A 12428-nucleotide genomic window follows, 5' to 3' on the forward strand; every position below is an offset into this window, starting at 1 on the left:
TGTATGGGAGTTGCCCATTGTAGTTTTTATTTTATTTTTGTGGATATAGCTAGGAGAAGCTTATATATTTTAGTTGACTGTACCTGGACTATGACGAGAAGTCACCTTTATGTTCATAGAGACTTTTTTGATTTGTGACGGTTCTTCACTGTGGCCCTTGTAAAAGAAACATGGAAAATGTAAAAATTTGCAAAAACTAGGTCTGCTTTTACTTTTTGTGTAAAAATAAAAATAATATTTTTTTCTCGCAAATGCTTTTTTATTTTTTATTTGTAGCTTGAAATACAATATTCACAGACATAAGTATCAATCTATGGTAAAACAGATCCCAGAAGTAAGTGTGCCATTTAATTCCTTGCTGGTTAATAAGAAAAAAAAAAAAGTCAAGGTGATGCCAAGTGGTCTAACTGGGTCAAATTATGTTAACTGGCATCACATACTGAGTTTAATTTGTATGCATTATTTACTTACCGGTATCAAATAAAATCAATTCCTATGTGCTGACAAGAAATATCTGGTGAGTAAAAATAAGTGGAAAAAAGGGAAATCATAACACAAAAAAACCTTCTTCTCAACATTTACACGATCCTACCTACAAACTTCAATATAAATATAAATTGGCGTATTTAATGTCTTACAGTGAATCTGTCTGCAATAGATCATGCTCTGAGCTTAAGTGTCAAAGAAGCGGTGCTGAGCCGCAGCATGCACGCCTCCTCCCTCTCTTTGAATGATTGACGTACACGGCTCAGCTAAAAGCTAAACCCTGTACATCATGGGTGTCAAACATGCGGCCTGCGGGCCGCATGCAGCCCACAGTGAATATCTTTGCGGCCCAGCAAAGATATTCATTGCTCTGGTCAGGGCTGGACCATCATTGGCGCTCCTGGAGTGCCTGCTCCGGGCCCCGTGCCCGCAAGGGGCTCCCGTCACATTCAGAGCATCCCTGTGTCCCAAAAAATCTTTCAGGACACAAGGATGCCCCGGTTACCACTCTGCGGCCCCGCATTAACTTTAAAAACGCAGAAGCCACCGGGAGGTAACTCACGCAGGGACGTCACTGACGTCCCTTGCGTGCGCCCATAGGAGAAGAGCGGAGCAGTGAGGAGGATGTGCGGGTATGGTAAGTCACCACTCACCAGCACGTCATCTTCGGTGTTCCGACCACCGCTCCTCCGGCCCATAGGCCATAGCAGTAGATCGTAACCCCGGAACGGAGGAGTGGTGGTCGGAACACTGAAGTGGGGCAGTAAACAGGCATACAGCCTCCAGACATGCACTGTATATGACTGAAGGCTGTATGTCTGTGGGGGAACTGTACTGCACCTAATGTGGGGGAACTGTACTGCACCTCATGTGGGGGAGCTATACTGCACCTAATGTGGGGGAACTATACTGCACCTAATGTGGGTAACTATACTGCACCTAATGAGGGGAACTATACTGCACCTAATGTGGGGAACTATACTGCCAACCTAATGTGGGGGAACTGTACTGCACCTAATGTGGGGAACTGTACTGCACCTAATGTGGGGGAACTGTACTGCACCTAATGTGAGGGAACTGTACTGCACCTAATGTGGGGAACTATACTGCGCCTAATGTGGGGGAACTGTACTGCACAGTCTTGTGCAGGGGGGGGCAGGGTCTTGTGCAGGGGGGCATGGGGTCTTGTGCAAAGGGGGGCATGGAGTGTTGTACAAAAGGGGCATGGGGTCTTGTGAAGGGGGGTCATGGGGTCTTGTGAAAGGGGTCATGAGGTGTTGTGCAGGGGGGCATGGGGTCTTGTGTAGGGTGGGCATGGGGTCTTGTGCAAAGGGGGCATGTGATATTGTGCAGGGGGCATGGGTTGTTGTGCAAAGGGGACATGGGGTGTTGTGCAGGGAGGGCATGTTTTTTTATTTTGATGCAGCCCACATAAACTTAAACCTTGTTTTTTTGGCCCATGTTAGCCTTTGAGTTTGACATGCTTGCTGTACATCAATCAAAGAGATGTGGGGAAGGGAGGAGGCGTGCATCCTGCGGCTCAGTACTACCTATTTTACACTTGAGCTCTGAGCATGATCTAGAGCCATCAGATTCCCTTTATGGTAGCAACACATTCAACAGGTGTAGACTAAGCATTCTCTCGGGTGACACCTATCTCTCCTGTATGGGAAGAAGGCAAATAAACCACAGACAGACTCCTCTGGCAGCAGTTTATCTTAAAGTATTGGGCAATTGAAATTTAAAGGGGTACTCCAGCCCTAAGACATCTCATCCCCTATCCAAAGGACGGCTGTCCCGCCCTCACCCATAGGCTTGCAGTGAGGGGGCGGGGCATGACATCACAAGGGGGCGGAGTTGTGAGATCATGATACTCCGGCCCTGGGGGTTGTGAATCTTCAGACATGGAGCGATCATCGCTTCGTGCAGCTGAGACAGGTGGGTGCTGAATGAGAGATTGCGGGGGGCCCCAGCGGCGGGACCCCCACCAACTGACATCTTATCCCCTATCCTCTGGAGTACCCCTTTAACTTAGGGCCGGAGTACCCCTTTAACTCAGGGGACAGTCAGGAGGCCCCCATATACATTAGAAAGTTGACCGGTCCCAACAACTGTTCTCTAATGTGTATAGGGCCTTTATCAAGTACATGGTAAGAACCATGTAAACATATGCCTAGCTCCTCCGATCAGTGGGTTTTGCTCATCCACAAAACTTTGGTCTTAGCCATAAGAACAAAGATGATAGAAAACGGTGATGTAAGGAATTCCAGATGCTCTGCAATAAATATGTCAGTAGGCAATAACAAAAAAACTGTGCAAATCACCATCAGACTAATACACTTACAAGTTATGGTTCTCAGATATTTCTTTCTTAGCAAATGAGTTCACGTTCTCCCTGGAAAATAAAGCATTGTATAACAGATAGCGATATAGAACATTAGACAATTTTGTGTCGGTAGGTTTTTATAGAATATTTATTTCATGGCGGGAAGAGAATTATTATACGATCCCTGAAGGAAGAATACGCAGAACCAAATCCCCTCCACAGCAATTGGGTTATACGAGAATTGGAGACAAACTGGTAATGGAGAACTATGGCACACAGGAGAGAAGAGGAAAAGAATGGCCCATAGAGTAAATAAGATAGAAGTGATTAGAATGAACCATCAGCTGGCGTGTTTTGACAAAGCATTCATAAATATCTTAGTCCATATTGGCTATTACAGTCACTCAACCTGTTTAACATGAACAATGACAGCAGACACAAGATAACGAATCTTTCACTATAGAACAGTGTTCCCCGACCAGCGTACCTCCAGCATCCTGGGAGTTATATACAACAACAGCTGTAGACACACTGGTTGGAAACACTGTTCTACAGAACAATCTTTCGGATAAAGGACAAGTGCACCATAAACATCCTAGGACTAGTCAATTTTAAACACGGCCAACTTCTTTCTAGACAATGACAGTCTGACGTTGGTGTGGTAAAATAAATGTTCGTTGTTAAATGTCACCTGAATAATGGTCGTTTTGATTGAAGTTGTCTGAAAGTGTTTGGATGTCTTCATTGCTAAATGTTTTTTTCTCCAACCCGTGGCAGCACCCTCCTGGAGAGGTCTTCTTCTGCTGGAGAGGTAAAGGTAACCTGGGAAGACACACCTCAGTGTATTACAAAAACCAAGGAAGCCACAAGTGATAAAGTAAAAAACGTTTAATTTAAAAAACCGACAAGAAGGAGGGACCCATCCCCCCCCCCCCCCCCCCGCCCCGGACTAAATCTAGAGAGCGACTACAGCAGGAAGGACTTGCAATAGAAAGACCAAATCAGATATTGAATTGAGCTGTAAATGCTAATGTTTAATGAGGATGTGTTGTTATCTAGCAAGGATATCCCATATCCACAGGCTAGGAGACAACTTAAGAATAGAGCATCGAAGGGCATGGCCTAGCAGCTGAGGCGCATGGTCGCACACTGAGAGAGCTCTGCATAACAGCCTGCTTAAGCGACTATACGACAGCCAAATAACATGATAATCCGCTCCTTACCGAGTTCTATGGACCTCCAAGAATGCCTGGGAAGCGTAGGAAATAGACACGGCTCGGTACGCTGGAGAAATTAAATTTTGTTCTCTGTGAGGCCTCGCTTCAAGATGGCGCCAGCGGCGCTTGTGAGCCTCGCACTGCAGTGCAGTCTCTCTCTACCAGAAGAGCCAGTGCACCGCAGATCCACGTTGGACCCTGCAATCCATACATTGCCTGCCTCATCCTGCTTACCGAGCCCACAAGCAGAAACTCTGTCACTGCACGGAGGCGGCCAAGATGAAGGTGTTTCTCCTTCTAGCAAACTCCAGCTGGTTCTTCTTCCCAAACCCCGGCGAAGCAACACCCGCGGCTCACCCCACCATCTTCCGAGGCAGAGGTAGGACTTTGGGACGCTTCCATATATGAGGGTACAGTTGGAGAGGACCCACTGGCAGCCATACGGTCACCAATCAGTCACCAATCATTCCCTTACTGACACCACATGCTGCTCCTCTTACATTTCTACAAGAAATGCATAAAATGGTTAACCCCATACAAGCCACTGTACATACCATCGGCGGGAGGGTTGATCATATTGAAAGGAAATTTGGGGAATTTGCTGAATCCCATAGCGCTCTTATCGACCTGCGTGATGATTTAGAGGTGCCCTGAAATCCAAGGTGGCAGACCTTGAAGACAGAAGCCGCCGCAATAATGTTAAGCTGCGTGGCGTTCCTGAAACCGTCTTCTGCTGATATACTGGACTATGTCCGAGCTCTGATACAAGCAGCCCTGCCCGACTGCCCATCTCAGGAACTTATCATTGACAGGGCCCACGAGTTCATAGTTCTAAACATTTGGAGGACTCTCTGTACCACGCGATGTTCTGGTGCGTATTCACTTCTTTCATGTTGAGGAACGCTTTATGGAATCTCCCAGACTCAACAATGGCCTCCCTGCTCCGTATCATCGCATTTCAGTTTATGCTGATTTATTTGCTGCAACCCTACAAGCCAGATGTGCTTTGATGCCCATAACTTCTGCATTCTGCTCTGCGAAAGTGAAGTATAATTTGGGTTTTCCTGTCCGCCTGCTCATTAGTTTTGACAACTCTGTACATGTTGTCCGCACTCTCAAGGAATGGGAATCTCACCTATGGTCCTGGGACATTACTCCTGTCTACCCAAATGGTCCATCCAGGGCCTCTCGACCTGTTACAGTGGAGAAAGACTGGTCTACTGCTTGACTTTCTTGGCGGTGTGTCGATACCTACCTAGTATGCGGGCTCCGGTGCTGTGTCCATGACGCTCAGTTACAGAATGGACTCTACTCTAACCCCCACTCACTGAAGGCTAGCTTTTGCTCTTGCAAGCCACCTTTTCCATCTTGTGCTTTTCTACGGATGTTTTGATGTCTGTTTTATTTTTTTTGTTCCTCTGTTGCAATGGCGATTTTTCTCTACTAGGTCTCAGGTGTATACTCTGCACACAATTTACCGATGCACGCTGGCTGGGAGATGCGTCCTGTCTTTCTACGATTCATAACCTGCATTCTGTGTCTGTCATTTTTCTGTATATGCTAATATGGCTATAACTATTGTGAGCATAAATGTGAACGGACTTCATGTCCCTCACAGAAGCTCCCACCTCTGGAGAGAGGCGCAGTCCCTGAAGTGCGACATATTGTGCGGTCAGGAAACACACCTTCTCTCCGGAGATGCCCATCGTCTTAAACATCCTGCATACTCACATATTTTTCATTCGCACTACAGCTCCAATCCAGAGGTGTTATGATTGCTGTCAAGAATACTGTTGCATTCACTTTGAATGAAGTAACCTCGGACCGACATGGGAGGTATGTGATTCTTCGCTGTACTATCAATGCCACCTGTCTAACCATAGTCTCATTATATGCTCCAAATTCAGGTCAAATAAGATTCTTGAAACGCTTGCTGATTATTGCTCGAGGGTCTGCCTGGGGATCTTTAGTTCTCTGTGGCTGTCTGCCTGGGGATCTTTAGTTCTCTGTGGCAATTTCAATACCCGATCTGACTCTTCCCTTGATACTACTTCCTCCTCTCTTTTTCCTTCAACCACATTATCTTCCGTACTTTGTGATGAGGATCTATATGACATTTGGCGTATTCACCATTTCTCTGAGATGGATTATACATTTCTATCGGGTGTACATAGTTTGTATTCCCATATAGACATGTTTTTTGTTGATAGATCTCTTATTGACACAAAGTACAAAGAAAAACAGGCGTCCTGCACTCACCGTCCAAATTCTGATCAAACAGCTCCCATCTTGGGCTGGTCTGTCCGGCACATCAGGCAAAGATAGAGTGGGGCGCTCAGAGGCGACTGCCGGCGGTTTCACGCACACAGGTGCGCTTCTTCCGGCCTCCTTATTGACCACACTCTCAGGACTACAATTAAACCTATAAAGTGGTCCGGCCATGCTGCGATAACACTGCAACTTCAAGATGAAGCCTCTTTTTCTTCTAACTATGCTATGCTATCATCACTCCGAGTGTTTTTTTTAAACCCGTCAAAATGGGCGTGGTTATCTCAAAAAGGGGCGTGTTCGACAAAAAAGAAAAAACACTCACAGTATGATGAAAAACTCACAGGAAAATCTGTGAATTTTTCTTCACCAAAACCCGACAGCTCAGAGCTGAAATGACTCAAAACTGACTAAATCCTACCCCCATCATGGAACAGTGTCTATTCCATGTTGGGGGTAGTAGTACAGGGGCAAAGGGGTTGATCGCATTGGGTCTCGCTTCTGAGACCCGATCCGATCAAAAGTTATTAAGCAGGGGAGCGGGTGGCATGCTCCACTCCCCAGCGATGTACGATGTATTTTACTTTCATTTTCAAAATCCCTGCCGGGATCCCTGAATGGCCGATACTGAGGAGCCATTCAGGGATCCCGGCAGGGTTCTCAAATAGAAGAGCTGCGGTGGGGAAAGATATATAGAATTGCTGGGGGAATGTATATGTCTGGCTTCCCAGTGCTTTTATATATATTGTCCCCACCGCAGTGCAGGTATGTATATACATAGACAAAGAATAAGTCAGCCAGCACTGGAGTTGATACCAAACTATTATATGGACCTGGCCTGCAGGTGCACGCTACTAGGCTAGCTTTGACCGCCGGCTGAGACAAATCACGCCCCCTCCTGTAGGCTTGCATTGAGGGGCGGAGCGTGACATCACACGGGGGCGGAGGCGTGACGTCACATGCCGCCGGCCCTGTAGTCGCCCGTAATCAGACCCGGAGTGAACACGCTCCGGGGACTTATTACAAACGGGGTGCCGCGTGCATGATCACGGGCGTCCCCAGCTGCGGGACCCCCGCGGTCAGGCATCTTATCCCCTATACTTTAGATAGGGGATAAGATGTGTAAGCACCGGAGAACCCCTTTAAAGGAGAACTGTCAGCCTGTTCATCCACACTAAACCCAATACACTGAGTGCAATGAGGGGTCCAGTAGGTCCTGAGATATGTCCCCCAGAAGATTCTCTGCTTAATTCAGTGAATCATGTGCAGGGGGCGGGGCTTCACTGGCTCAATTTACATATTCATTGTCTGTGACTCCACATCTTAATGAAGTGGAGTCACAGACAATGAATATGTAAATTGAGTAGGCAGAGCCCCACCCCCAGTGCGCGATTCACTGAATTTAGCATAGGATTTTCTGAGGGACATATCTCAGGATCTACTGGACATATTTAAGTAAGTGACCCCTCGTTGGACTCCTGTTCACTCACCCTATAACCCAGTTTATTGGGTTTAGTGTGGGTGAACAGGCTGACAGTTTTACTTTATCCACTTAAGGACATGGGGTTTTTCCGTTTTTGCACTTTCGTTTTTTCCTCCTTACCCTTTAAAAATCATAACCCTTTCAATTTTGCACCTAAAAATCTATGATGGCTTATTTTTTGCGCCACCAATTCTACTTTGTAATTACATCAATCATTTTACCCAAAAATCCACGGCGAAACCAAAAAAAAAATTCAAATAATTGTGTGACAAAATTGAAGAAAAAATTCAATTTTGTAAAATTTGGGGGCTTCTGTTTCTACGCAGTACATTTTTCGGTAAACATGACAACTTATCTTTATTCTGTAGGTCCATACGATTAAAATGATACCCTACTTATATAGGTTTGATTTTGTCGTACTTCTGGAAAAGTACATGCACGAAACTACATGCACGAAAATTAATATGTTTAAAATTGTCATTTTCTGACCCCTATAACTTTTTATTTTTCCGCATACGGGACAGTATGAGGGCTCATTTTTTGCGCCGTGATCTGAAGTTTTTATCGGTACCATTTTTGTTTTGATCTGACTTTTTGATCGCTTTTTATAAAAAATTTTATGGTATAAAAAGTGACCAAAAATACGCTAGTTTGGACTTTGGATTTTTTTTTGCGCATACACCATTGACCGTGCGGTTTAATTATCAATATATTTTTATAGTTTGAACATTTATGCACGCGGCGATACCACATATGTTTATTTACACTGTTTTTTTTTTTTATGGGGAAAAAGGGGTTTAATCCTCTTTATTAACTTTTTTTCCACTTTTTTTTTTTTGCAATGTTATAGCCCCCATAGGGGACTATAACATGCAGTACATTGATTCAACACACTGATCAGTGCCATTGCATTGCATTGATCAGTGTTATTGGCAATCGATTGTTCAAGCCTGGATTTCAGGCTAGGAGCAATCAGTCGCTGATCGGACACATAGGAGGCAGGTAAGGCACCCTTCCTGATGGGTCCTGGCTGATTGGGACATCCCGTTTTCACCGTGATGGTCCCGATCAGCCTGACTGAGCTGCCGGGAAGCTTTCACTCTAGATGTGGCGATCAATTTTTATTGCTGCGTCTAAAGAGAGTTAGTGCCGGACATCTGCCTGTACAGTGATGTCTGGCATTAGCCATGGGTCCTGGCTGCTGTTAGCCGGGACCGTGTGGGTATGATGCTGAGGAGCTGAGCTTGCTTCATAAGGTTAAAGAGTACCTGTCATCAAACCATATTTTCTAAACTAACTCAGATTATATTCACTAATTACTCCTAATACCCTACTGCCCTAAAAAAAAGTTTCCAAGCTTTAAAGAGCTGTGTATCATACCTTTCTCCTGGCTCACATTGTGTGAGCTCCTGGCAGGAGAAAGTGGGCATTCCCTAGCAGGGGTGACGTCACTGAAGCCTGCAAGAGCTGTGACTCGCCATGCCCTGCACGCACTTCCTGAGTTTGGACTTCTGCAAGTCCGGATGGAGACCAAATGAACTGTTTGGGAACAGAACAGAGCCACCAAGTGGCCGCTTTTTCAATCACATTAAAAACATATAAAGGTTGAGAATTTTAACAGCAAGCGTTCTATAATAACATAAGGAACAATATATTAAAAGTTTAGTTTGGTGACAGGTACTCCTTAATGTTATACTTGTGCAATAAGGCTTTCATTACACATCTTTGTAGCTTGTGTGGACTGCTGCTTGCTTTTACCTATCTGCTTACACAAAATACAGATTAATTACAGCAGCAGCTTAATAAGATACCATCAAGTTACCTATAACCTTACTGCTGAGAGCCAATCCACTGGCTGCCTGACAACATTCCATGGCTGAAAGCAGTGACCACGTTCTCCGCACCCACAACCCACACTAGGTCCTTCCTAATTTAATGTGGTTGGTTTTTCTATTCACAGGCTGCAAAGTGCAATGACATAATTTGCTGGTGCTAAACGTTTCTACCAAAATTCTTTACTTACTTTCTCTCCCTGAACTGGAGTTGGTATGAACTGAAGTTACTATTGTATATCAGTATGGTTTCATCACTCCTCGAGGGATATACAGTCATGGCCATAAATATTGGCACCCCTGAAAATTGCCCCTCCCCCAGATTACTTTCCCCCATCACTATTAAGGACATCCCTATGACCCATTAACTCTCTGCAGCCCTGCATTAACTTTAAAAACGGTGGGGCCGCCGGGAGATAGGGCACGCCGGGACGTCACTGACATCCTGTGCGTGCGCCCATAGGAACGGAGGCGCGGAGCATAGAGCAGGAGGAAGCCCGCTGGCCATCATGGTAAGTTACCAGCGGCACGTCATCTTCAGTGCTCCGACCACTGCTCCTCCGGTCCCGGGACCTACTGCTGTGGCCTATAAGCCAGGAGGAGCAGTGGTCGGAGCACTGAAGCAGGGCAATACATTGACATACAGCCTCCAGCCATACACTGTATATGGTTGTAGGCTGTATGTCTGAGGGGGAATATACTGCCAACCTAATGTGGGGGAACATACTGCCAAGCTAATGTGGGGAAACTATTCTGCCAACCTAATGTGGGGGGGACTAAACTGCCAACCTAATGAAAGGGAACTATACTGCCAACCTAATGTGGGGGAACTATACTGCCAACCTAATGTGGGGGAACTATACTGCCAACCTAATGTGGGGGAACTATACTGCCAACCTAATGTGGGGGAACTATACTGCCAACCTAATGTGGGGGAACTATACTGCCAACCTAATGTGGGGGAACTATACTGCCAACCTAATGTGGGGGAACTATACTGCCAACCTAATGTGGGGGAACTATACTGCCAACCTAATGTGGGGGAACTATACTGCCAACCTAATGTGGGGGAACATACTGCCAACCTAATGTGGGGGAACTATACTGCCAGCCTAATGTGGGGGAACTATACTGCCAACCTAATGTGGTGGGACTAAACTGCCAACCAAATGAAAGGGAACTATACTGCCAACCTAAGGTGGGGGAACTATACTGCACCTAATGTAGGGGAACTATACTGCACCTAATGTGGGGGAACTATACTGCCAATGTGGGGGGGAACTGTGCTGCCAACTTAATATGGGGGGGGGGAAACTATGCTGCGTACTTAAAGGGGTAGTCCACTGCCCCAGCGTTCTGAACATTTTCAGCAGGCCAGGGGCGGGTGAGGCAGGGGAAGGGGGGTGGCAAAAGCTGGAGGCACAAAATGGGGCGGATCCACAGATTCTTCTGGCACGGAAATTCAATTTTCTGTGTCCGCACAGAATGCATGGCTGTCTATGAGACGCTGCATTCCTGTGCATTCCAAGTGCCGGCATATTATGTCGGTGTCCTGCAGTTTGCGGAATATCTGCACGGAGATTCTCCATGTGGACATTCTGTCTGTGAACTTAGCATTATAGTATATGTGGGCGCTATTACTGATAGGCAGCATTGAGATCATTGTTTATCTGTGTGCAGTGACTATTACTGTATAAAGAACAAGGTTACAATACAAGGTTAGGGCTACATGGCAAAAATGGGCTGCACAGTCAAAGATCGCCATGTTGTTCTCCTTGAATGGTGCTGAATCTCAACTAATGTAAGTAAATGTGGTCACACATACGCCCTGCATCCCGAGTCCTTAAGGACGTGGGAATTCCGGTCCCCGCCACTAGCCGGCTAGGGACCGGACCGGGATGCCTGCTGAAATCATTCAGCAGGCATCCCGGCACATCACCCAGGGGGGTCCTGAGACTCTCAGCATGCCTAGACTGCTCAATCTCAGAATCAGAATGTTCGGTAAAAGCATTTTCGAGTTATTAATTCGTAAAGCGACGGTGGTCAGAATTGCGAAAAAGGGCTCAGCCCTTAAGGTGAAAAAGGGCTGTGTCCTTAAGGGGTTAAGGACGCAGCCCTTTTTCACCTTAAGGACTGAGCCCTTTTTCGCAATTCTGACCACTGTCGCTTTACGCATTAATAACTCTAAAACGCTTTTACCGAATATTCTGATTCTGAGATAGTTTTTTTCGTAACATATTCTACTTTATTTTCGTGGTAAATTTTCGGCATTACTTGCATCCTTTTTTGGTGAAAAATCCCAACATTTCATGAAAATTGTGAAAATGTAGCATTTTTCTAACTTTGAAGCTCTCTGCTTGTAAAGAAAATGGATATTCCAAATAAATTTTATTTTTATTCACAAATACAATATGTCCGCTTTATGTTTGCATCATAAAATGGACATATTTTTACTTTTTGAAAAAATTAGAGGGCTTCAAAGTAGAGCAGCAATTTTCAAAAATTTCATGAAAATTGCAAAATCTGAAGGGACAGATGTTACAGAACTACAACTCCCAGCATGCCTGGGCAGTCTAGGCATGCTGAGAGTTGTAGTTTGGCAACATCTGGAGGGCTACCGTTTGGGCACCACTGTAACAGTGTTCTCCAAACTGTGACACTCCAGATGTTGCAAAACTACAACTCCCAGTATGCCCAGAGGGAGTTGCAGTTTGGCACCCACTAGGAAGGGCAGCAGTAAATATCGCTTACTGCCCCCTTCCTCCCCCCCCCCAACCATCGCTTCCCTACCTGCGCTGTGATCTCCGCTGTCTCCA

General features: G+C 45.7%; 1 long non-coding RNA gene across 4 annotated transcripts in view; it reads right to left on the minus strand.

Moving 5' to 3' along the window:
* The window catches only part of LOC130291799 (uncharacterized), a 32923-nt gene that overhangs the window by 16826 nt on the left and 3669 nt on the right, over window positions 1-12428 (minus strand). For all 4 annotated transcript variants that reach the window (XR_008848035.1, XR_008848036.1, XR_008848037.1 and 1 more), the window contains exons 2-4: window positions 3504-3634; window positions 2831-2881; window positions 84-156 (exon numbers count right to left, since the gene is read on the minus strand). This is a non-coding gene — a long non-coding RNA (uncharacterized LOC130291799). The remainder of the gene's footprint in view (window positions 1-83; window positions 157-2830; window positions 2882-3503; window positions 3635-12428) is intronic.

The sequence above is a fragment of the Hyla sarda genome, chromosome 9 (assembly GCF_029499605.1).
Source record: "Hyla sarda isolate aHylSar1 chromosome 9, aHylSar1.hap1, whole genome shotgun sequence".
NCBI lineage: Eukaryota > Metazoa > Chordata > Amphibia > Anura > Hylidae > Hyla > Hyla sarda.